The following is a 26,497-nucleotide window of genomic DNA, read 5'->3' as shown; positions in this document are numbered from 1 at the left end:
AATGTAGAGCATTTCCACCATGACAGAAAATTCGATTGGACAGCACTGGTCTACGCCAATGACAAAATAACATTAGGCCGTTTTGTAAAAAGCACTAGATAGGGAGTTGAGAGACCCAGAATTTGGTCCTATTCCAGCTTTTTTTTTTTTTTTGACAAGCCCTTATGTAGTGCTTACTATGTACCAAGTGTAATTCTGAGCACTCTATAAAATCATTTAATCCTCACAACTATCCCCATTTTCCAGATGAGGAGACTGAGGCACAAAGACATTAACTTAGTGAACCAGTAAGTGGCAGAGCCTGGCTAGGAACCCAGGAATTCTGCCTTCAGAGTCTGTGGTCTTAACCACTACTTAATGCTGCCTTTCTGAAAATCCATGTGACCTGGGGAAATTTCTTCACCTCACTCATCAAACGAGGAAAGCAGACCGAATGCCCCCTGAGGTCCTTTCCGCTGCCAATGGCCTAGGATTCATTCACTTACGCAGTGGTTGTTGAGTGTCTGCTCTGGACGGGGGTATATTAGATGCTGGTATACATGGACAAACAAAGCCTACACGGTCCCTCATAGTGAGAGAAGCAGACATTATTCAAACATAAATACATGGACAATTGCCGTGGGGAGCAGTGTGCCAAAGGACTGGCCTTCAGTACTGAGAATGTTTAATGAGATTTGACCCAGTCAGAGAGGCCAGGCGTGACTCCTGTGAGCAGGTGAAACTTGAACAGTGCAACCAACACCCAGAGGAGGGACGATCAGGGGGCCTGCACTGTCCTGGCTGCTGCCACCCAGGGAGGGTCAGCTGTGCCCCCTGCAGTGATGTGTTTACCACGGGTCTCTGTGGGAGGGGGCGGAGGGGGGGAAAGTGTGAGGTTGAAGGCTTGGGTGAGCAGGACCACACAGAAACCAAATTTGCCCTCTCTCAGGGCACTCTTCTCCCTGGTTTGCCCAGACTCGTGTCTCCTGGGCAACCAGCGCACGTGCCTACGTCAGAGTTAAAAATGGAACGCAGGCTAACATCTGTAATGGGGACCGAAAATAATTTGGGTTTCAGCCTGTGCACAACTTAAACACAGGGGCTACCTGAGCACATGCTTGTGTCAGTCATGTCTGTGGGTGACACAGCAAGTGTGTGCAAAACTCAGCTAGGAAACTTTGAGTTAGAGATTTGCTTCAGGGCTTCTGACTCCAGAGACTTTGCTCCAGAAAGAGCACTGATTCTTAACTCTGTAAGTGGGAAATTTTGTTAAAGAAAAAAAAAATTAAAAAGAAAGAAAAGAGCAAACAGGAACCTTGTTCAGAAGAGGCTTCTTCTCCTCTCACTTTTCTGCTGTGGGTTTTCCCCTAAGACTCAGGCCTCAGTTTCTTCCTCTTCAGCAAAGTCACTCTATTTCATGACTTTAACCAGCATCAGTAGATGATGCAAATATAGACAGGAGGCCACCATGGAGATATCCTGCTCTAGCCTTGAACCTGGACACTAGGAAGAAAGCTTGCCTTCTGAGACTTAACTACTGAACAAGGGCAGTGGCTCAGAAGAGTGACTGATTCTGCAGAGGCACCTTAAAATGACAGCTGCAAACTCAGTGCCTACAGTGGCAAGACAGGTGACAGAAACGAGTGATGTGGGCTGGGTGGAGTTCGTGGTGAACTAGGGATCGTGTGCTGCTCCTATCACTCCAGCTAATTGTTGCCCAGTTCCTTTTTTCCATTTTTCTTCTTTTTAAAAAGAGAAGTCAGAAATCTGTATTTTCATGTGCTATGTGGGCAATTAATGCTGTACTTTAAGTGACACAATCCACATCTGCAGGACAGATGTGGTCTTTTGCTCCTAAGACTTGATAATCTCACCATATCTAAAGAAAAAGGCTGCCTATGGGGAGAGGAGTGGCCAGAAAAAAAGAATAATGAAGGGAGGGTGAGTAGAGAGTGAACAGAGACCAAGGCGCTGTAATACTGCAATACCAGGTAAGCAGAGCACAAGAATCCGCTCCACGTAACAGGTGTGTATTGAATCACCTGTGTGGAGGTGACTGCCTCAGATGGTTATGGCTTGGTAACAACAACTTCTAGAATTATGCAGCTAACTCTAGTCACTTGGGCTTGGTACTCCCCATGCTACTTCTGCTTATAATTTGGTTTCCCAAGATCTGTCCACAGACAGAGAATGCAAATATGAATACCCAGTTTATTTGGTAGTTTCACTTCACCTCCTAAAATAATAAATAAGCATTCTGATTTTATAAATTCATCTCTTTTGGTTAAACCCAGGACCTCATAATCTAAGACATGCTTGATAATTAAATTTCTTTGTGATTATATATATATATATAAAATGACATATATATACCAGGTCTTAGATTTGGAATCAGTCATTCCTCCAAGGAGCCTTGTCTTCATGAGTGGGAAATGGTATTTAAAGGCCACAATCTGTGCTGTCATTACATCTAGGACTTTTCTGTGGTCAGAGCTAGGAAATACATATTTCTGTAAACTTTAAAAAAAAAAATCACAGGCACATACTGATATTTCCAATTCAAATTTAACATTACAGGGATATATATATATATATATATATATATATATATATATATATATATATATATATAATTACTGTGGAAAATCTTGATTCCTAACAACATTAACATAGTTATTTGCTTTATCCTGCAATATAAAAAATAGTTACAAAATAATATTACTGTTAACAATAAAACTATTTAATGCATGAAGTTTATGATTTCTTTGCAGCTCTATTTGTCCCTAGAATATAGGGACAAATATATATATAGTCAAAATGCTGGATTAATAACTTGAAGTAATTATTTTCTCTGTGTAGTTATAACACCAACTTGATACACAGTTTAAAACAAGGAAACATTCATTTTAATTCTTTTCCAGTTTTTAGAGATTGCTTTTTCTTTTTTGACTTATCGTGGAATTTTAAAATATTAACAAGATGCTAAAACTGTATAATAAAGTATACTCTGGGAAGGATTACTTCCATCTACATTTTTATTAGTCTTGGTTTATGTTTGCAACATTTTGTTTTGCAAATATAAGCAGATAGGTATCTATTTTAACCCTACCCCCTTCATAATCAATACTGAGAGGAGTGACCAGGGGAGACTCACACTGCCCCAGCTGCCACTCCAGTGAGGGGTCAGCCGTGCTCACATGTCCCCCATGGTGGTATGTTTGCCATGGATCTGTGTGGGTAAGAGCATTGTGGTTATGTAAGAAAATGTCCATATTTGTCTTTCCCATTTGGATACTGTCAGTTAAAATTCATTATGTATAAAGCCAAAGCATCCTTCTTCTTCTCGAACTAACTCTGCCTCCAAACTTCCCTCTATGTGTTCTCAGCACCTCAATTCTCCTAATCACCCAGTATCAAAACTTTGGTCAACGTGGACTTCTCTGTTCTGTTTAGTCTTCATACTCTATCAATCACTAAGACATCTGACATCAAGATTTTTTGAGCATCAACTATATGGCAAGCACATGATAAATAAGACATGATTGGTGACTCCAAGGGGGAGCTTACATTTCAGTGCGGAAGTCAAAGAAAAAAATAAATGATCCCAGTATGGTGTAAGGTGCTGTAATCGAAGTAGGCAGGGGATGGTTTGGGAGAACAAAGGGAGTACAAAAAACTCTAATGAAGGAGAACTTCACAAAGGGAGTGATGCCTGAGTTGAGTTTTGGGGGGGAAGTGGGAGTAGGATTTACTCATGAGAAGAAGAGGATGAAGATGAGAGAAAGAGCATTCCAGGGGGAGCTCAGAGGTAAAAGAGAGCAGGATGTGTTTCAAGAACTACAGATTTTTCAGTATTCATGGAGTGTCACAGTTTGGTGGAAGAAGAAAGAGAATCAGAGACCTGATGGTGAAGAATTTTGTTCCCTTACCATGTTACAAATTTTGGTTTCTCACCTGAACTCTCGGGGAAACCGTTGAAGGATTTTAAATTGGGTCGTGATATAATCAGAACTGCACTTTAAAAAAATCGCCCTAAGGTTGGTCAGAGAATAAGAATGAAATGAAAGAGGAAAAATCTGAAGACAAGACTAATGCCATAATTCAGGGGAGAAACGCTGAGTGCCTGAACCAAGGGCAGTGGCAGAAAAGATAGTGGGAAGAAAACTGACTTGAGAGACTTGAAGGAGACAGAACCAATAGGACTGGCAAATGGATGGTGACTCTAGGACACTCCCAGACTTCTGGTTTTGACAACTAAGTGGGTGCTGGCACCATTCACTTAGAATAGGAGCACAAAAGGAGAAGCAACAGGCTGGAGGGTGGGGAAAAATGATGACGGTACCAGTTGGAATAGCAGTATGAACAAAGGATTCCTTCAACAAATGTCTGTTGAACTTCTACTCTGTGAAAGGCACAATGTTTTCTTGGGAGTCTGCAACAGATTATGATATGCAGGAGTTTATTTACAATAGAGAGAGGATTAGAGAGGGTGACTTAGGAAAAATGAGAGGGAAAAGAACAGAGGGATGAGTATTAATGGGGATGAGAGTATGGAGCTTGCATTTGAGAATCATGAAGAAAGTAACTGATCTCAAGGATCCGAACAGTATGTTGACCTAAAATTGCTTCCATATGAATGGATGCTGAAGCCACGGAGAATTTCAGAGGCTGGAGAACCTTCTTTTATCTTCTTGTAGCTTCCTTTTCATTGTCATTGCTATCACCAGAGCTCAGACACTTTCTTCCTGTTCCTTTAATCTGTGTATTTCTCCTTCTTTTTGTTTGTATTTTTTATTTTAAAATATTTTACTTAAAAATATTTTCCTATAAGCAAAAAGAAGAAAATTTAAATACAGTTTATAATCCTGTTACTCAAAGATAAATACTGTTAATGTTTTAGGATAATTTTCCATTATTTTCCTAATGAAGGGCAGAGAGGAGAGAAAACATATTTTTTTATTTACAAAAAGAGGATCATATTGTATATTTTGGTTTTTAACATGCTTTTTTAAAACCCAAACAGTACAACAAGGATCTCCTCCTCTGCCCTTAAAGGTTCCTCTATAGCATAATGTTTAATGACCTAATAGCACTATGTTGTATTTTATTGTCGTTTCCAATTTTCAGGATTAAGGACAACTCTGACCATTCCAACATTATGCCATCTTTCCCTTCACCAAATTCAAAATGTTTATTGTCAGTGCCACTTATTTTACCTCTTATCACAACCTACTTTATGGTATTTTTATATTGTTATTTAACTTTTTATAAGCTTGTGTTTTGGTTTTACCAAATATTGTGTGTATCAGCTTAGGTTGTTATGCTGCAGTAGCCAACAATCCCCAAATCTCAGTGGCTTACAACAACAAAAATATATATTTTTTAATAAATTTATTTATTTTATTTTTGGCTGCGTTGGGTCTTTGTTGCTGCACGCGGGCTTTCTCTAGTTGCGTCGAGCAGGGGCTACTCTTCGTTGTGGTGCACAGGCTTCTCATTGCTGTGGCTTCTCTTGTTGTGGAGCAGGGTCTCTAGGCACATGGGCTTCAGTAGTTGTGGTGCATGGGCTTCAGTAGTTGTGGCTCGCAGGCTCTAGAGCAAAGGCTCCATAGTTGAGGCGCACAGGCTTAGTTGTTCCGCGGCATGTGGGATCTTCCTGGACCGGGGCTCGAACCCGTGTCCCCTGAGTTGGCAGGCAGATTCTTAACCACTGCGCCACCAGGGAAGTCCCAACAACAAAAATATTTATTTCTCACTCATATTTCATGCTCTTCACTTTGGGATGTGGGCTGAAGCAACCTCTATCTGGGAAATGCCATTCTGTGGCAGGGGGAAAAAAATGTTGGGGGAGTCATGAAATGACCCTTAAAGCTTTTGCTTGAAAGTTTTGTACATCACTCCCACTCATACTTTATTGGTCAAAGCAAGTAACATGGTGAAGCCTGATGTCAGTGGGTGGGGAAGTAGAATCCTCTCACATGGAGAGACAGTGAGTCATTGAAGCAATAATAAAATCCACCTCAGTTCTAAATTCCTATGGATACATGTGTTTTGCTTATTCTTTATGCATCATCTTTATGAACTAGGTGGATTTTGTGGGAAAAATTATTAAATAGCTTTATTTTTCTTACTGTCTTTCAAATATGACTGAGCGGCATCCCCTTCCCCAACTATGGACGTTATCTTGGGCAGATCTGAAAGATTTTCTTACACCTTTGAGGTTTTGATCACACAGTCTTGTCTTGATGACTTAAAAAGTTCAATTTGATCAAAATAAAAACTTTAATCCCTCATTCAGTTAACACTTCTCTCTTCCACAGCTCTTAATCAGACCTAGGTTTGGACACTTGCAGTGAGTCTGTTTTTCTCTACTTGTTCTACCTCTTCCCCTAATCATTTTGCTTCACTGGTGCCACATTGGTTTAGGCCCTCTGTCTAACAGATGCAGAGCTTCTGGTTCTTTCTCTTATGGGATGTTTTGTGGGTTGTTTAAAGACTCCTTGCTAGAGGTCCCCACTGCACTGTTCCCTGATGTGGGCAAGCATCTTCCAGTTGACCCCACCACTATTCCCATAGCTCTTGCTTCTTGCTTTACACCCCAGGACCACTCTTCCTCTCAGGGCCATCTTGTCAGGTAGACAGACCTCTAGAATGAAGATGCTTTAAGACACTCATGCTGACCACCTACTGTGATGTCCAGTCTGGTTCACTGGAAATGCTCATATTTTTGCTCCTCCAAATTCTGAAAGTGCTGGCTCTTCCCACTACAGCCCTCACTCCTCACTCTGTCATCAGCGGCAGCTCTAGCGAGCCCTTGTCTTTAGACTTCCAGGTGCAAGTCAGTTTTGGGGTCCTCCAGACACCTGAAGACCCATGGCAAGTTCTCTGAGATGTTCTCTTAGAGTTTTTTTTTTTTTTTTTGGGGGGGAGGCTTGCTGGATCTTAGTTTCCCAACCAAGGATGGAACCCAGGCCCTTGGCAGTGAAAGTGCCGAGTCCTAACCACTGGACCATCAGGGAATTCCCTCTTACAGCTCTTATCTCACTTAAGGTGGGGGTGGGATGGGAAGATTTCAAAGCATAGCTCCCCAATAACCATTTCCAAAAGTGACTCTCACCTCCAACAATCCTCATCTCATCTACAGGCTGGAGGCGGGAGTTGGGCTTAGAGTCACAAAGTAAGCTTTATAACCTCCTACCAGCTCCTTAAAGCTCCTTTTGTTTACTACTTTGGGGCAATAACCATTACAAAGACAAAAGAATACCATGCCATATATATTCAGAATTTATATTTTGTATCTGTGACATGTTTTACACCTAAACTGTTTAACATCAGGCATGAGTGAGAGAAGGGAGAGGGTGACATCTAGTTATTTTTATAAAAAGTTACCTCTTTCTTATATCTAAGATAGCTGCATAGAAGACTTTCACCACTATTTTTTTTTAAAAAACACAGACTTGTGAAATAGCAAACAAGATTAGAGAGTTCAGAATTCTGATTGATATAAATGAAAAGGATTATAATACCAAATGAAAGCAGTTATGAAAACTTACATGTCCCATCCATCCCTGGAAACTCTGATCAACTGGGAAAAGGGTTAGAAAGATCTGGGAATTCAGAGCTCAGTCATACCCCAGTTTAGTTCAACTTAGCTTTATCTGTTATTAATCTTATAAGCAAAAGAAAGCAATGCAGAGACCTGAGAGTAATATTTCAAATCTCGGCTGCTAGCAAATAAAAAACAGATTGAACAAGTTTGGCTTATTATTCATTCTACAATTGAAAGCCATTGCCCTTTAATTTAGCCTTTTGAATGCAACTATAGTAGGTTTGCATCCTTGTATCTGGATAATGAGCCAACACACCATGAAGGCTGATGGCTGTGTCTGGGCTGCTTGCTGGCACTACATAGCACTGGGTGCAATGACATTATGCTCCCAACGGTGTTAATTATAAGGGTCTTAGAATAGAAACATGGAACAGAAAATCAAAGATGTTCTTAGTTCACCACTAGCAAACAAATGGCAAGCCACAAATGGCAGAAATTCTCTCTGTTGGAGGTAAAACCACTGAGATATTGACCAGTTACTGAAGCCCAGGATACTTTAACAAACTGTGTAGTTGATAAGAGGAATTTTTTTCTGAAATTTTATTATGAGAAATTTCAAACACACCAGAGTTGATAAAATTGTAGTAACCTCTCACATATTCACCACCTAGATTTTATAACTGACATTTTGCTATATTTGTCTTCTTATGTAGATATCTACCTATCTATTCATCTTTCTATCTATACACCAATCCATCTTATTTTTTTATGCACTTCAAAGTAAACTGCAGACATCACTACACTTCACCTCTTAACACTTAAGCCTGCCTATTAGCTAGAGTTCAACATTTGTTAAGGGATTTTTGTTGTGTGTGGTAAAATTTACACACAGTGAAATGCGCAAATCTTAAATGTACCGCTTGACAAGTTTTAACAAATGCATACACCTGGAACATAGATTTTTAATCTCCGATCTAAATGACTATATTTTACTTTTAGGGTTGCGTATTCCATCTCATCAAGTTTTACTGAAGTTAATTTTTTTTTTTCAAAAGCTTGAATTTCAAAGACCACCAAAAGGATAAACTACAGGCTACCACCACCTCCTCAATTATTCCCTCCACTCATTAAACAAATATACCATCAATAGCAGACTAGAAAATATTATAAGAATGGTGCTGTTCACAAATACATCTAAAATATGAAATACCTCAGAACAAGTTTACAAGAGAAATGTGTAACAAAAATAAAGGAAACCATGAATCAACTGAAAGATAAAAGAAGGCTTTAATAATATGAAAAAAAAGCCATATACCTGAGTGGAGAAATTAAACAGTGTAAAGATGTTGATTCTCCCCAACTTAATTTATAGGCTTAAGACCTTTGAAACTGAAATATCAGTGGGACTTTCCATCTATACTATAGCAAAATAATTGTAAAATTTATGACAGAAAAGTCTAAAACAGAAGAATAAGAGGGAATATTACCCTATTAAATAAATGCATGTATAATAATCACAAGCAGGAGATGGTAGCACTTGGAATAAAGAGGTAATACTGGAAGTGGTGAGAGGTGGTCAGATTCTGGCCATTTCAAAGGTAGAGAAAATAGACTGTGATGGTGAATCAGACATGCGGCATGAGAAAAAGAAAGAACTCAAGGGCGACGCCAGGTTTTTACCTGAGTTACTCACTGAGAATTGGAAGATGGGGATAAAATACTAAGAGGGAGAAGAAGGGGATCAGGAGTTCAGTTATAAGTTTCCAATGTTAAGTTGTAGATGGTCATTACACATGCAAGAGGAAATATGAAATAGGCAATTGTATATTTGGGTCTCGAATTCAGGGGAGTGAAAAAGTCCATGTCCAGGCTAGAGTTATAAACACCAGAAAAAATCTAGGGAGTAACTATAAAGAAAGAGGAATCGAGGTCTGGAAACTGAGAGCTAGGTAGACAAAGAGAGGTGTTGCCCAGATTCCGCTTCAAGGAAAGACTTTCACCCTACCTGCCAGCAGAAGATTCCTCAGCCAACATGGACACCTTGCCCAAAGCCCCACCCTCTCCCAGGGCTGGAGTATAGAAGCTTGGTCATTTTTGTCCAATGACAGGACAGCGCTGACCAGTAACACATGCTCAGGCGCCCCACTGGGCTGACCACTGTTTTTTTGGGCCTCTATTGCAAGTGACTTCTCTCTCCATCCATTCTGTCTCTCTCCTCCTTCCTTTCATAGGTGTTGATTCCTAAGACACATCTCATACACCAAACTGTCTCAGCATCTGCTCCCAGAGAACTAAACCTATAACATAAAAACAAGGAGAAACCAGTTAGGAGAGAAAGAGAGGCCTTTGAAGCAGGAGAGTAACTAAGAAAAAGGGGAGGCTTAGAAGCCCAGAGAAGTTCGAATGGTTACTCCACGAAACCTGCTGTATCAAACATCCTGGGGTGCCCCCCCGATATCTGTTCTTGTTTTCTTCCTGAGTTTTAGAACTCCCAGATTTCAGGTGGACACCTGGCCAACCAAAATAAAGACAAAATTTCACAGTTTCCCTTAAAGTTTTTGTGGTGATGTGCTAAGTTCTGGCCAATAATATGTCAGTGGCTGCTTCAGGGAATCTTCCTTCAAAACAAAACAAAACAAAAACAGCAGGGCAAAATCAATCTTTGCCCTTTCCTGTCCCTTCCTTCCTGCTGCTTAGAACATGTCCAGGATGGCTAAAACTCCATCCTGGCCAGGGTTGACACCTTACCTTAGGGATTGTGGAGCAGAAAGAGGCAATCAGTCTGGGATTCAGTTAGTCTGAAATGGTAGACTCTCTATACCAGCTCTCGAGTGCTTTCATCCAGACTTTTATGAGAGCAAAAAATAGTGATTTTTTTTGGAGTTTCTGTCACTCTTAGGCTAATCTAATCCTAAATAGTACATGTACCCTAATCTTTTTCTACCCCAGGGTTGACCACTCCCTCCATCTGGCCCTTCTGTTCTTTGTGCATGTCTCTGTCACCGCACTTTCCGTAATGGATTGTCATGATTTAGGTGTCTTAGTAGGTGCTCTGAGTTTGTTGAAATCTGTGAATGGACATCAATCCGTTCATTTGGATCTTTGTAACTTAAACATTTCTTATCCTTCCAATTAGATCACAAACGCTTTGAGCACAGGGACCTTTGCTTATGCTCTCTGTAAAATTTCCACTTGGTTCTTTATATTTTCTGTTTCTTTGCTGAGAGTCTTTTTTCATATGTCAAAGTATAATTTTCAAAAAGTTAAATATATAACTTTCATATGAACATAAAGTGAGCACATGTCAAATATTTAATTCACTAATGAATGATAGAACTTGCATGATGGTGAGGATGGTTCAAAAAGAATTAGAAAAAAGGAAGTATTCAGAGTTTCGCTGAGAATTTTTATCTTTCTATATGTTTCAAGATTGTTCACCCTTACTTCTTAGAGAGTTTTTATAATAGCTGCTTCAAATACTTTGTCATATAATTCTAATGTATGTGTCATTTTGGTGTTGGCATATATTGATTGCCTTTTCCAATGTGAGTCAAGACTTTACTGGTTCTTTCGATGCTGAGTAATTTTGGATTGTGCTGTGGATATTTTGAATATTATAGGGTCTTATTGAAATCCTATGGAGAATGTTGATATTTTTGTTTTAGTGGGTAATTGACCTGGTCGGGTTCAGGCTACAAATTTTGATCACACTTCTGGGTTTGGGGCTGCCTTCAGTTCAGGTTAGGGAATATTAGAGGGATAAAAATTGGGAAGTCACCACCAGTTCAGTGATACTTCAATTCTGATCTTCTTCTCCAATCTATCTGCTATGATTTACTTTTCAAGAGTCCTAAAATAGCTGTTCCATGTATTCTGTCTAGATTTCATAGTGGTATTCAGTGGATGAAATAGAGTGAATTGTGCTATCTTGCCCAGAACAGAACCTTACTAAGTCATTTGAAAAATGTATGTCCTTCATTTCTATAGAGGTTAAATAGAAGAAATGACCATACGAAGAATGGTTCTGAGTTGCTAGGAAAGTCCTTAAGATGTATCCTGATCCATTGCAGGGTTTAAAGTGCTCTGTGCAAAGAATTTGGGACATGTGCAAAAAGCATAAACCTTGAAACTAAGCAGTCCTATATTTGAACTTACACTTCATAGAATGGAAAATAGATTATTATGATGTTCACTGAGAGGATAAAAATCATATCATGTTTATAAATTCCCCAGCACATATAAGATACAAAATAAATGTTAAGTCCACTTCCTTTTAGAATTTAGTATCAGGAAAAGATTGCCTGAAGAAATAGTATGCTTCTTTTGATCATATGGTAAGAATTATGTAACTTGTATTTTTCTTCCTGCTTTGGCTGACAGGAGGCTCAGAGCTAAGTGCGATGAGCAATTAATATGTTCATTTGTGGAACTGGTATATTTGCCTCTGTAGAATAACATGCCATTTTATTTTCCATTTTTTTAATTGCAATAGCCAAATAGTATAATGTGACCTTTATGGTAAAATATTTTAAGCTTTTTGGATGTAGATAGAACATAGCCATAAAAAAGCTACTATATACTATGCCTTTTAATTTATATGGTACTACTAAACATTTTATGTCCCTGAATTGAAAGTTTGCTGTTATTTCCTTATAAAATAAATCACTTCAAATTAAAATAGATATAGTTATTTCAGAGTCATGAACACTTGGTCATAAAATAGTCACAGCTTACAACTGAAATTCATATTTTACAATTAGAGCTAGCATTTTAGATCTTAAACTGGCATTGCTCCTATATATGACCCATTTTAAAAACACTTAATATAAGATGCTGATAACACATGAAGAATATTTTTCTAACAAAATCAGGTGATGTGATAAGATGTGGTTGTATAATCTTCCTTCCTTCAAATGTTATTAGCATATTCATCACAGTTAACAGTATGCCTTTCTTTGTTAAACACTGTAGGAATTAGTTTATAGTCTAAAGACATTCAGAGTAAGCACAAGTTGCTTTAAATGACTCCTATTTAAAATAGGTTTGGTTAGATTTTGAAATAATGAAGTGTCTCATGCTTCTGATGAAAGCTTTCTTTTTTTCTTTCAGATTTCCCTTAGAAGGAGCCATTTTTAAATAGAAGTGTTTTCTAACTACAGGCCCAATTTCTCCAGCTTGATTTATGCCAATATGTCTTTAAAAGAGTTGTATGCTTATGTTGTGAGGCCAGATGTTTAAACAGTTTTTAAGTTGCAGGCACAAGCTCACCTTTCACAGGGCAACACAACTTCCTAATTTTTGATTGAAAACTGTTTCTGAAGGCTTAGATTTTCCCTCGTAATCCAGTTCATGGCAGTGCAGCGTATGTTTGTGCACCCAGATTACTGAATTTGAGGTAAAACCTTGCTTTCTAAAATGGGTTGGCCAGTTTCTGCCTGCTAAGATGTCTTTTGGGATTACGTGTGCTTGTAATTTGCCACATCAACTAAAATAGGATCAAAACCTGTACTATGTCACTAGGAAGTCCTCCTAAAATTCAGTTGGAATCCTATAATATCGCAGGAGATGTCAGTGGTATTCTTGTTCACTTTTTACATTTTCTTACTCTTGTTTAGCGAAAGATATACAAATATTCTTCAACTTTAGGCAAGAATTGATGACTGTAGCTGGGAACTGGAAAAGCTAGATTAAGATCCGTCAGATTAATATCACAGTTTTAATGTGGAGCAAAATAAGCAGGGAAATGTTCATCTAAAAGGGGATTTATTAAGTAAATAAACATGTGATTATTTTCAATTGTTTAACAGAAGAATGGCTTGAAGAATATTCACAATTAGTGGAAAGAAGGCGGTTACAAAACCCACATCTCAATCCAGCCTCACCATAGGCCCCCTCGACCCTCCAGTCACACTGGATTTACAGTGTGAGGATTTGTGTCACACTCTGTCTTCCAGATGAGACTTCTCACAAGCTATCCCTTCTTTCCCCTTATTTTCTTCAAGTTTCAGCTCAAATGTTACTTCCTGATCCCTGAGACTAGGTTAGACATTGTTTGCCTTATGCACTTGTACCTGGCCACTAAAATAATACTGAGAGGTATGCAAGTTAGGTTGTTCTCAACCTCATTTTATAGTTGAGAGACAGACATAAGGAAACCGAGGCACAGAGTGGTGACATGATTTACCTGTGATCACACAACTAGTGAGTGACAGAACTTGATGAAATGTCTTCTGATGGTATATAGCAAATTTTTTAAGTTAGCTAAATGGCTCTTATCCTAAACAATACTTCCTAAATAAGGTTCTCTAAACTTCCAAAAGCAAACAAATCTAAGGAACTGTAAGAGTTTGATTTGCCATCTTATATTTGGGTTGAGACCAAAATATGATATAATAACTGTATAACTGAAATATAAGTTTTCCAAAGAGTAGGAATAGCAGAAAGGGATTTAAGAGTCAGTGAATAGGGCTTCCCTGGTGGCACAGTGGTTAAGAATCCGCCTGCCAAGGCAGGGGACATGGGTTCGAGCCCTGGTCCGGGAAGATCCCACATGCCGCGGAGCAACTAAGCCCGCGTGACTAGAGCCTGTGCTCCGCAACAAGATAAGCCACCGCAGTGAGAAGCCCGCGCACCGCAATGAAGAGTAGCCCCCACTCGCCACAACTAGAGAAAGCCCGCGTGCAGCAACAAAGACCCAATGCAGCCAAAAATAAATAAATAAAATAAATTTATAAAAAAAAAAAAGAGTCAGTGAATAACAGCTTAAATATGAATTTAAAGTGATGATGTTTAAAGCACAGGAGACTGCATTTTATATGTTGGAAGACAATGCATTTCTGGAGTTAGAAGGGGGAAAAGGCACTCCACATGGTACTGATCAAAATGTTAGTGGAGAAATATGTCCTGCTTTGTGTTTCACAGTTTCAGAAAAGAGCAGAGAACTCTAGTGGTGTGAAGGCATTTTACAAAGCTAATTAAATATTACTAGAAATATTATCTGAAATTTGGAAATAAGGGAAAGGGTTACCACATGTTCTCGCCGTCCAGTGCTGGTTTGACTTTCTATTTCCAGGCCTCTTTTATAATTCTTCGGAGATTAATTTATAGATACAGCTGAGTCTCATTAATCCCAGTAGTGTTCTATAAAGACGCCATGAACACTGAATTAGCAAATACTGCTGCTTCTATGGGAAATACAATGTTAAGTTCCTGAGAGCTTCTGGTCACATTTTCATTAACTGAGCAATATAGAACCTTATTTTACGAGTGTTTCTGTTTGAAATACCTTATTTAATATATACATATATAGTGTTTATTCATTAGCATTGAACTCATGGCTGATAGCACTATAACTCATGCCTGAACAAAGCGTATCTAATACACACCACACGCAAGGCACGCCACCGCCTGCTTGCAATAGGAACACTAGACAGCACTTCAGCACTATGCCATTTTAAACAGTGAAATCACCAACAGAAAACCACAAAAATGTAAAAAACATGGCACTCAATAGACCACAAAAAAAGACACTTGTTGACAATGTGAGAGCTTCAAGAAGAAGGCAGAGTGTCATTTTGTTTGACCTCAGCTGCGAGCATGCACATCAGGCAACTCAAATTTTTCGCTGCTCTGTGCATGTTCTCGAATGACCACAAAAGCGTAGTGAGTATTAATCTGGGGGTTACAAATAAGTTTTAATGAGCAGAATTTCGCAGATAAGGACTCTGCAAATAATGAAGATCGACTTTCTTCATCCTGCAGAGATGCAAATAATTTCTAACCAGTGAAAAGAACCCTATAGCTCGTGGTGTGTGGCTCTGCTGGAGAGTTACCCAGTTTTATACCTAAGACAGAAATCAATTAGTCTGCCTTTGTCAGGCCAGTTTCTCATTTGCTCTTTGAACTGATTTTAATATCTTCTGGTTCCTTTTTTTTTTTTGACGCGCTGTGCTGCTTGCGGCATCTTAGTTGCCGGCCCATGGATTGAACCCAAGCAACGGCAGTGAAAGCGCAAGTCCTAATGAGTCCTAACCACTGGACTGCCAGGGAATTCCCTGGTTCCTTTATTAATTAACAAGTTGAATAAAATCTTAGACACGTGTTCATTTTTTATTTACCTGAGAGTCACTTTTTTTACAATTTGGAAATTGTACTTTATACATTTTCAGAGACTAAGACACTGAGAAAATACACCCATAACTGCTGAATGAGGAGACAGAACAAGAAAAGTGCTAAAGTCCTTTCTTTGGGGTCTGAATTCCGCAATTTTGAGAGACGGAAGAGGCTTAAGAAGGAACGGGTGAGGGATAATTCAAAATTATTTAAACTATATTGATTGTAATAAAACTCTTTAAATATATTTACTTTAGTTAACATTTTCTAACCCTAATCTTTATTAGGACACTGTCAGAAAAGAAAAAAAATTCTCTTAAAGTGAAAATGGAAATAAGCCATCTAAATAATGTACGGAGAATATCAAAAGATTATTTAAACCATTATCTGGTAAAAGGTAACAATTTTTTTAGTCAATAATAGAGGTTATATTTAGTATCATGAGAAACCATTGTCTGTTTGTCACAGGTTTTCTGCCATTTGTGATTTCAATAATTGCTTTATCATATAAATCTACTATAGAGTCCCCCACTGAATTAACGAAGGAAAATGAAATTATGCTGATTATTTCTTTCTTTTAGCTTTAATTGCCAGGCAGCTTAGAGTGAAATTTGAAGCTCAACAATAACAACTATATAGTTTTTCAAGACCTGTGCCTTTATGAGCCTTTTCTTCTTCCTAATCCTATTTGTAACTTATACTACTTACTTATAAATTGACTAAAAATATGTTTATAATGTAGTATATGTTAATTAATTACAAATGTATTACTATTTATTTATAATTTTCTCAATCCTTGACTTTTTAACTCCTATTTCTATTTTACTCTTTCATTTTACGGGTCTTTTGTTGTCAGCCATACAATTCTGGCATTAGAAGGGAAAAAGTATTCTCCGTTGTGGAAAGAGACAGAGCATACACAGGAAAACAGACAAATAAAGGAAATAAATAAATAAAAGAAAACATTAAATTGTCTTTGGGATAGAAAGAGGGTGAGCCCTTGTTTTCCAGCCAGCAGAACTATGTCTATGGCTTCTTATATATGTGGGCATCATGGTTTTATGATCATGAACCAGGGTTGGCCTTAACAGACCACTGGCCCATTAGCTGATTGTTGCTAGAAGAAGGGCTTCAGGGTAAGGACTTCCTACACTTGACGTGATAAAGGATAAAAATCATAAAAGGCTCACTATCTTTTAGGGGGAGGAAGATAAGATACTTTATTTCTCAGGACTAGCTTTACACCCCAAGGCCAGAAAAGTCAGACAAAAAATTAAGAGATTTCCACCTGTCAGATGTTACTTACACCACCTCCCTTGCTTGAAAAAGGAGGGTCATGAAAAGCTTTAGAATAATTGCAAACTTACTCAGAAATATAAATTATTTTAATTTTGAATTGCAAAATTGAAGATTAACTGCATCGATGACAGGCAGTAGAAGTGGTTCTATGCTTGAAAACAGCAGGAATAATTAGTGTCTTAGTAGAAAGAGGAACTGCAGCCTCAATGCTTCAGGTTCTTGGTGGGAGTGGGGGATTATGAGGAGATGGAGTGGAAGGAGAATTCTGTCTTTTTAAAGGTAAATATTTTCATATTTCAAGAGCAGGATGTATTCATTTTTTAGAAAATTTTGAAAAATTTAGAGAAAGTCACAGAAGAACACAAAAATCACTTGCCACACTACCACTCCAGAGATGACCTATTTTGTACTAAGATTTTACTCTGTCTTTCTAGTCTTCTAATCTTTGTTAATGTATGCATACATTCCCTCTCTGAGGAGCTATGGTGTTACAAAAAGATCACTTAAAGAAGGGGACCATACTTTTACAGCAGATGATAAATAACTATTTGATTGAAACTTGATCTTTAAAAGGAGCAAATTATGAAAATAAATTCAATTTATCTTATATTGAACAAAATTTAGGTTGGAGTTGAGACTATGCACAAAGCCTTAGAATGAATCAAGTCTTAACTTTGTTTTGGAGCAATTGATTGAACAAAATATATTTGATACTTGTAGCATAATTTAAAAGACGGTTCATTGATTTTTTTTTTTTTTTTTTGATGTGGACCATTTTTCGTTTTTTTTTTTTTAAGTCTTTATTGAATTTGTTACAATATTGTTTCTGTTCTATGTTTGGTTTTTTGGCCGCGAGGCATGTGGGATCTTAGCTCCCTGACCAGGGATGGAACCTGCACCCCCTGCATTGGAAGGCGAAGTCCCAACCACTGGACCACCAGGGAAGTCCCGGTTCATTGATTTTTATATTAAATCATTCTTTTGAAAGATGCCTATTGTGGTGTGATTCTTGTCTACTTCTTTTGTTTAATTAACAAGTTTAATCTTAAACTGTGTCAGATCATCATTATCAATGACATTAGCTGTCTTTGAAAAATTAGAAGGAGGGAAGTAAGAAACTCTGTTTCTTAGGACTGATTTTACAGCTACAGACCTCATGGAATTCTGTCTGGCAACTTTAACAAGATTTACAACTTCAGTTTTCAGTCAGTTTGCACTGTATTCCCATTCTTTTAGCAGATGTTGACCATATCTAAAAATCAGATAGAGATGACTGACCAAGTTGTAGACTCCATGGACAAGAAAAGACCAGTGTTAAAGATGTTGGAATTTGATCAGTGATTTCATTAGTATTTTCATGTAATAGTAAATTCTGCTTCTTTACACTATATCTTATCTGTATGGACTTGGATAATAAACACAAACCCCTCTGTACTTAATGACAGTATCAAGTAGTGGGTGGGATTGTGCATGGTACGAGAAAAGGGCCGTGAAGGAGACAAACCGTTTCCCAGGCTTCTCCTAGAGGATACCAGGACCTTGGGAATGACAGGCTGGCTTATGATGGAGAGAAGGAAAAATAAAGACAGTGAGAGTTAAATAGCATAAGGAAAAGTGTTCAGAGCTGTGCACCAGAAAATTGTTACTGCTGTCATTACAGGGGGTCAGAATATTTGGGTTCAGCTACTAGATGTATCCAATGCCCTTAAGCAACTCAGTTCCACTGGGGCACTTGTTATCCTTTGTAAAATGAAGGGTTGGGCTGCACCATCCTTAGGATTTCTCATGTTTCTAAAATTCTGTAATTCTATGACCTGAGAATGTACAATATTTCTAAGGGATGCTGGAGCACTTAAGAAGACTTGAAGACTGTTATAATCTGATACTTGCTATTTAAGAAGAGTTTGTAACTATTTGAGTATTTTTTCTAACATGCGCTCTTATACATTGTGCACGTCAATGTTTCTTCTACTTTTAATTGAACTAATTAATTAGCTCATAGGATGCCTTTATGTGGATTAGGGAAATACTCCTCCATTAGCTTGGCAAAATGACAGGGATTTTTTATTTGTTTTTCAATTTTGGTACTCCTTCACTGGATAGACAAAGCCAAATTATCCCTGTCCTGGGCTCTTGGCCTGAAAAGTGGTGGCCCTATGGTTAATAATCTCATTTGATTTTCTCTCAAATAACTTTTCAATTTCTACATAAAATGAACATAAAAATGTTAGGATACCTGAATGTTTATGGGAGACAAACACAGGCGTAGACAGGAAATTTGTTCAACTGGGCACCTGAAGATGTGTGTTGAGAGAAAAGAATTCCAGCCATTTAAAAACAAGTGGGTGGGGGGCTTCCCTGGTGGCACAGTGGTTAAGAATCTGCCTGCCAATGCAGGGGACACGGGTTTGATCCCTGTTCCGGGAAGATCCCACATCCCGCGGATCAACGAAGCCCGTGTGCCACAACTACTGAGCCTGGGCTCTAGAGCCTGTGAGCAACAACTACTGAGACTGCATGCTGCAAGTACTGAAGCCTGCGTGCCCAGAGCCGGTGCTCTGCAACAAGAGAAGCTGAAGCCTCCGCAAATGAGAAGCCCATGCACCGCAATGAAGAGTAGCCCCTGCTCACCACAACTAGAGAGAAAGCCCATGCACAGCAATGAAGACCCAATGCAACCAAAATAACAATAATAATAATATAAATAAATAAATAAATAAAACAAGTGGGGACTTCCCTGGCTGTCCAGTGGTTAAGACTCTGCGCTTCCAATGAGGGGGGGACGCAGGTTTGATCCCTGGTCGGGGAAAGAGTATCCCACATGCCACACGGTGTGGCCAAAAAATTAAAAATTAAATTAAATTAAAAACAAGTAGACACGTGAGATTATATAGAATCACTTGTTAAAGGCTAAAATTGAAGTGTATCTTAGTGTCCTGTAAATCAACATTATCGCAGTACATATGCAACTTTACACTGGTTTTAAAGATTTCTTGATTCCTAGAAACATACAACCTACTAACACTGAATCATGAAGAAATAGAATATCTGAACAGACTGATTCCTAGTAAGGAGATTGAGTCAGTAATCAGAAACCTCCCAACAAACAAAAGTCCAGGACCAGATGGTTGTCACTGGTGAAATTTATCAAACTTTTAAAGAAGAATTAATACCAATCCTACTCAAACTCTAAAAAAAAAAAAAGATTTCTTGAATAATGTGAGTAAAGTGGGGTTGGTAATCCCAAAGAATGTGAATTCACTATTTATAATTTCTACAACGGGAATGATAGCTAATACTTCTTGAGTGCCTACTATGGGCCAGGAAGATAAAGAAATTGAGGAATAAGAAATTGCCCAGGGCCACACAGCTCATAAGCGGCAGAGCCACAATTTAAATCTGGGCAAAGTGACTCCAGAGTGCCCACTTAACCATTGACTCCTGCCATCTCTGAGCCTCCGTGATTTTACCATTAACAATGGTTAAGAAAAGTAGTCAGGTTTTGTCACTTTGTTTGGTTTGGTTTGAATCTCATCATCAAGCAGATGTCTTTTAATAGGGTATTATTTTTTTCAATCCTCAATTGTTTTTTGATTTAATTAATTAATTAATTAATTATTTTGGCTGCGTTGGGTCTTCGTTGCTGCGCGCAGGTTTTCTCTAGTTGTGGCGAGTAGGGGCTACTCTTCTTTGCGGTGCAAGGGCTTCTCGTTGCGATGGCTTCTCTTGTGGAGCATGGGCTCTAGGCGCATGGGTTTCAGTAGTTGTGGCATGCGGGCTTCAGTAGTTGTGCCTCACGGGCTTCAGTAGTTGTGGCTCGCGGGTTCCAGAGCGCAGGCTCAGTAGTTGTGGCGCACAGGCTTAGTTGTTCTGTGGCATGTGGGATCTTCCCAGGCCAGGGCTCGAACCTGTGTCCCCTGTGTTGGCAGGCGGATTCTTAACCACTGCGCCACCAGGGAAGCCCAATCCTCACTGTTTTAAGTTTCAGTTATGTTGAAGCCTCAACACATTAAAAACAATAGAGAAGTTTATATCAGTCAAGACTAGTTTTTCCATCCTCTTTCTCTGCATCCATTACATCAACTTGGCTGAACAGAGTACCAGCAGTACCTGGTAATTCCCTATAAAGAGAGAAGCTCAGCGCAAATGCACTCGAACTGAAACTGCAACTAAGAGGTTACATTTACACATGGATTTGGCAGAAGAAATGATACAATATAACAGGCTGAGATTTCTTTGTAAACATCTATGACTCAGAGTCACCGTGGGAAGCTAAGAAAAAAGTTATTTCCCCGTTTTCAAAATAGAGAAACTGAAAGGACTGGACTTGCCTTTAGAACTGATGACACAGCTGCTCAGCACTAGTCTCCTGCTATAAGGATAAAGAAATGAAATCCAGCAAATAATTCATGTTTAAACGTTGCTTCAAGAGGGAATTGGGCGAAGGGCACAACACACCTCTCTGTATTATCTTTACTACTCTGTGCATCTATATTTATTCCAAAGTAAAACTTTGTTTTTAAAGTTCCTTCACTATGGGTAATGGACTTTTAACCTTGGATAAAATTACTGCTATATTCTTGAGTTTAGTAGAAGAATAAAGGAAGGGATGTCTGTAGTCAGACCTTTGTCATTTTCAAAGGGAATATTTATTGTCCGTGGAGGGTCGTTTTCCAAATATAGGGGCAGTAAGTAGAAAAAAGTGATAGAATATTCCTTCAAAAATACACTCTCTTTTCCAACTCAAGACTTGAAATCAGAAGCAGTAATCAAGGAGTACCGACTATACATTTTGTTGTTATTTAATTTTTTTCCTAATGATAGAAATAACACACTGTAAAAAATTTGGTAAATAATAAAAATAATAAATAAATAAAATATTCCCACAATTTAAAACTGAGCAATAACTACTGTTGATATTTTGATATATTTCTTTTCTATGTGTAAGTACTTTGTATAAAATTTGGATCATACTCCACTTTTATTTGGTGAGCTTACCTTTACATTTACAATATTGTGAGCTTTTCGCAAATCAAAAATAAAATTTTATTAGCTGCATATTAATTCATCATGTGGCTACATCATCATCTAATTAATCATTCCATTATTGGGTTGAATATCTAAGTGACATAACTTTCACTAACATAAATAATGGAACATACAAAATTTTCAATCATTAATCTTTGTGTGCATCTTTGATTATGTATTTTAGATAAATTCTTAGAAGTGGTATCACTGGGTCAAAGAGATTTAGTTTTCTTAATACATGTTGGCAAATTGTCCTACAGAAAGGGTATACTGACAATTATCCACCTGAATCTGAAATTCTGCTACAAGTGGTCTCTCCATTTGATTTCCTCAAAGTCTATTTTCACCTGTTCAACCCACAGCTCTTTTATGTGAGACTAACACTACCTCACCCGAAAAGGTCAGGTAGAAAAGAAAAGAAAAGAATCTCTGATTATTGGCTGCATTTCCTTGGCCTCAGTATAGTCAAGGTGGAAAAGATGCCATCACTTTCAGAACCTTCTTGCAACCATATTAACATTAGTATGTTTTTCATTTTTCAAGCCCATATTAGTCCAAATCATTATTGGACACTAAAGAACCTCAAGTGACTAAGACTGAGGTGGAAAGAGAGAGGAAAAAACTATTTCTTAATGTTAAGGATCTTAGAATCCTCATGGAAAGGACTTTATCGGTGCTTCGCAAACTGTAGTGTACTTATGAGTTACCTGGGGATTTTTTTAAGGTGTAATTGACATTCAACATTACATTGGTTTCAGATGTACAACATAATGATTCAATATTTGTATGTATTACAAAATGATCACCACAATAAGTCTAGTTAATGACCATCACCATACGTAGCTAGAGAAATTTTTTCTTGTGATGAGAGCTTTTAAGATCTACTCTCTTGGGCTTCCCTGGTGGCGCAGTGGTTAAGAACCGCCTGCCAATGCAGGGGACACGGGTTCGAGCCCTGGTCTGGGAAGATCCCACATGCTGCGGAACAACTAAGCCCGTGCACCACAACTACTGAGCCTGAGTTCTAGAGCCCGTGAGCCACAACTACTGGGCCTGAGCTCTAGAGCCTGCGAGCCACAACTACTGAGCCTGCGTGGCACACCTACCGAAGCCTGTGCGCCTAGAGCCCGTGCTCTGCAATGAGAAGCCACCACAATGAGAAGCCCGCGCACTGCAATGAAGAGTAACCCCTGCTCACTGTAACTAGAGAAAGCCTGCGCGCAGCAACGAAGACCCAATGAAGCCAAAGATAAATAAAATAAATAAATTTAAAAAAAAAAGATCTACTCTCTTAGCAACTTTCAAATATGCAAGACAGTATTAACTATATTTGTCATGCTGTACATACATCCCCATGACTTATTTATCTTAGAACTGGGAGCTTGTTCCTTTTGACTCCCTTTACCCATTTCACCACCACCACCACACCTCTGGCAGCCACTAATCTGTTCTCTGTATCTATGAGGTTGGTTTTTTGGGTTTTGTTTCTTGAGATTCCACATATAAGTGAGATCATACAGTATTTGTCTTTCTCTGTATGACTTATTTCACTTTAGCATAATGCCCTTGAGTTCCATCTATGTTGTAATAAATAGCAAGATTTCATTCTTTTTTATGGCTGAATAATATTTTATTATATATACATACCACAACTATATGTATACATATACCACAACTTCTTTATCCGTTCATCCATTAATGGACACTTAGGTTGTTTCCATATCTTGGCTATTGTAGATAGTGCCGCAGTAAACATGGTGGTGCATATATCTTTTCCAGTTAGTGTTTTAATTTTCTTTGAATAAATATCCAGAAGTGGACTTGTTGGATCACATTGTAGCTCTATTTTTAATTTTTTGAGGAACCTCCATACTGTGTTCCACAGTGGCTATACTAATTTACATTCCCAGTAACAGTGCACAAGTGTTCCCTTCTCTCCACATCCTTGCCAACACTTGTTAATTCTTGTCTTTTTGATGACAGTCATTCTGACAGGTGTGAAGTAATATCTCATTGTGATTCATGATGTTTAGCATCTTTTTATGTGCTTGTTGGCCATCTGCATGTCTTCTTTGGAAAAATGCCCATTTTTATTTTTACTTATTTATTTATTTATTTATTTAAACTGGCCAGAGGGGAGGATTCTTTTTTATTTATTTATTTATTTATTTATTTATTTATTTATTTTTGTTTGTGTTGGGTCTTCGTTTCTGTGCGAGGGCTTTCTCCAGTTGCGGCGAGCAGGGGCCACTCTTCATCGCGGTGCGCGGGCCTCTCACTGTCGCGGCCTCTCCCGTTGCGGAGCACAGGCTCCAGATGCGCAGGCTCAGTAGTTGTGGCTCACGGGCCTAGCCGCTCCGCGGCATGTGGGATCTTCCTGGACCGGGGCACGAACCCGTGTGCCCTGCATTGGCAGGCGGATTCTTAACCACTGCGCCACCAGGGAAGCCAAAATGCCCATTTTTAAATCACAATTTTTTTTTTGTTTTTTTTTTTTTTGCTGTTGAGTTGTATGAGTTCTTTATGTATTTTGGCTATTAACCTCTTATCAGTATATGATTTGCAAATATTTTCTCCCACTCAGTAGGTTGTCTTTTTATTTTGTTGGTGGTTTCCTGGGAATATTTTTAAAACGTAGATTCTATTCTATAGGTTGAATATGAGGAGCAGGACCTGTAATTCTGCATTTGTTACAAGCTCCATGGACCACTCTTTGAGTAGCAAAATTATTGGGCTATTAAGCAAGACAACAGTTTTGGATAACAATTACTTAATGGGCTCATAATAAACACCTGACAAATGTTTAGGGTTATTATTTTTACTATTATTACTAATGTGTACATTAATTCTTTTCCTCTCCTGCAGAAGCAATGGCAAATTTATTTCAGGAAATTGTCCTTTATAATATGATAAATTTCTTGTTTTGTGAGACAAAGTATGTAATCTCCCAATATATGCCAGATGGCACTGTTTCTTTTCAATGTCTTATTTCTGAAAGACATAGTAGAGGAAAGACAGATTCAGAGAGAAGTGAGTTTGACTTCTTTTTGATTTCCAGGGGATTCTTTGCTTTGAGTGACTGCAGATATTGCTTCCTGACTCAGTGAATGTAAAGACCGCTAATAACATTTCTTAAAGAAATTGAAAAATACAATCTGTTCTTCTGCTCTTTCTCTTCTCAGCTAAACACCCTTAATTATTTTTTTCAAACCTCCTTAGACTTTCTGTACAAGCTTTCTGTCTCTTTTTATTCATTAGCCTGTTTACTCCCTTTTATCTTTACCAGTTTTTTTTTTTTTTTTTTTTGGTACTTACAAATGGGGTTGGGTAAGGTGGAAAGAATCTTCTTTTTATTCACAATAATTTTGTGATAACTCAGAGCATGAGAGGGCAAGTGAATCAATGACTTTTCTCTAAGTGAAAAAAAAAAAGCTCAGAAGTGATAGAGGCACTATATGAACTTAGATTTTTCCAACCTCATAGCTCGTGTTCTCTTCAGCATGCCATGCCTAATCTCAAATCTGGGAGATAAAACAAGCACACAGATGATTATGATTTAAGCCAAAGTGGGCAGTAGTGACAGAAGTACACAAGAGTAGTATAAACCAAGTGCTGCCGAGATCAGAAACAAGGAGAGATGTGTTCAGTTGGGAGGACTGGATGTGGCTTTGTGGATAGGTTCCTATATGAAGCCTTCTAGTTAGTGAGAATAGCACAAGAAATGTGGGAAATCCCAGGACCTCTTCTCAGAAGTAGGAAGAGCCAAGTTTCAATGGAAAATACCATAGAGAAAAAGCTGGAAAGGACAGGATAGGGCTAGGTAATGGCAGGCTATGAGTGCCAGGTGTGATGGGGCATTTAATTCAGTAAACAACACGAAAATGTTGTAGATTCTTATCCAAAAATTTACTTAAGCAAAGCTCAACTTCAGGAAAATGAATTTAACAGTAGTATATTGGATGGATTGGGGCCCAGAAAGTCAGAAAACTCTGTTTGGTGCCATAAGGGATACAAAGGTGGTTCAGACTTGATTTCTATCTCTAAGACTCTTGTTACGCAATCACTTTTTACACAGTTATACAAATAACTTCAATAAAAGGCAGATTGTAATAAATGTCACTGAAATGTATAAAATACCATCATAGTTGCAGGTTGAGGAAGAAAAAGATCTGGAAAGTTGTCATGTTTTAGTTGGTCTAGGTTAGACTTATTAGGCAATCATTGTCAATGTGGAAAAAAAAAAACAACTAGGTCTGATTTCAGGGAAAATAATTAAATTGGGGACATTTAAACTTTCTTGAAATTTGTATTTCAGCTCACATGTGGACCCAAACAATTAGCACGCCATCTCCAAACCAAGAAATTCCTTCCAACTACTAATTCTTGGAGTAATTTTGTTAAATTATGTATTCGTTAGGTATGACAAAGGGCAAAGTTAAGAGTTTAGTTTTTAAAAGAGAGAAAAAAGAACAAATCTACAGTAAGTTTTATTTTTAGAGCTGCTGCTTTATCAACTAAACCAAGATGAAA

The sequence above is a fragment of the Balaenoptera acutorostrata genome, chromosome 4 (assembly GCF_949987535.1).
Source record: "Balaenoptera acutorostrata chromosome 4, mBalAcu1.1, whole genome shotgun sequence".
Lineage (NCBI taxonomy): Eukaryota > Metazoa > Chordata > Mammalia > Artiodactyla > Balaenopteridae > Balaenoptera > Balaenoptera acutorostrata.
This window is presented reverse-complemented; position numbering follows the sequence as displayed.